This window comes from Erinaceus europaeus, chromosome 18, assembly GCF_950295315.1.
Source record: "Erinaceus europaeus chromosome 18, mEriEur2.1, whole genome shotgun sequence".
NCBI classification, from domain to species: Eukaryota; Metazoa; Chordata; class Mammalia; order Eulipotyphla; family Erinaceidae; genus Erinaceus; species Erinaceus europaeus.
In genome coordinates this window covers 10,873,977-10,875,261 of record NC_080179.1, presented here as the reverse complement: position 1 = coordinate 10,875,261, position 1,285 = coordinate 10,873,977, and positions in this window count along the sequence as shown.

Here is a 1,285-nt window from a genome sequence, read left to right as displayed (position 1 = left end):
AGCAGAACCAAACTCCAAATTGGCTTTCTTTTGCTGAAGTATTTCATAGTGCAAAAGTTGGGGGAAATCTGTATATATTTTCACTAACAAGCTCTTTCCACAAGCACCCTCTGAGGCAGCCTAATTAAAAGACACACACACACACACACACACACACACACACACACACACACACACACCCAGGCTCTTTCTTCACTATTTCTTGAGACATGTTGTTCATTTCTGACTAGACTAGCCTTTCCTCCTTACTGACCTGATGAACTTTAATGATCCAATTCCTCTTTAGCACGGACCAGAGAAATGGTTTTAGTCACACTGTAATTGAATACGTAAAATTTGAGTGTTCAGCACCCAGCAGCACAACTTTTGATAGTTAGCTGAAAAGACAGTATCTTTGGAAAATAACAGAAATTTACATTATCCTAGGCAACTCTGTACCCCCTAAACTTTTCTAATGGAGAGATGGGGGGTGTTGGTGGTGAGAGGAATGAATAATTATGTTGGTTCATTTCTTGTTTTTCGGTTTTTTGTTTGTTTGTTTGTTTTGGTTTGGTCTTTGACTGTAGCTCCTGTATAATGATTCCACCATTCTCAACCCCAAAGTGAATTCCACCTTCTCATCAGCACAGTCCTTGGACACTTGTGGGTGGGAGACGCAGCTACTAATTCATTAGAGTCAATTCTTCATAGCTGGAGGAGGATGTCTTAGTTGGAAACAGGAAGTTTTTGTACTTTTGGCTACTTTGTGCCTGGGGCAAAAACTACAGTGTCCACCCAGCAAGCACAAGACAGAAATGTTAAAACAAAAATCTTCATTACCTCCCCAACCCCAATCTGAAGCTTTTTTGTGCGGGGTGTTCTGACTTGGTTCCAGCCTTGGTTCCTAGCTCGCGGGGTGGTACTGCCCAAGTCTGATCCACCTGCCCTCACCCCACCTCCAATTCCCCACTAATTTTAAAAAACAACTTAAATTGGATGATTATTATTATCATTTTTAAAGTTGGTTTGGATCTGCAAGTTTCCAAAGCATCCGCACGACTGTCACTTTCGGGAAGGCTGTGGGCCAAAGAAAAGTTGAGGTCGGCCACCTAGTCTGGAACCCGAGACCCCATCTTGGCTCTTGAAGTCATGCTGTGCTGCACCCGCTCCTCCGCAGCCTTCCCGGGCGGCGACGGGCTCCCACCTCGAACCCGGGGCCCTTTCTTGGGATTGGGGGAGGGGGGGCAGGGCCATGCTGCTCCGTCCCCGCCCCAGCCCCAAGGATGACCTCGGCCCGCCCTCTACC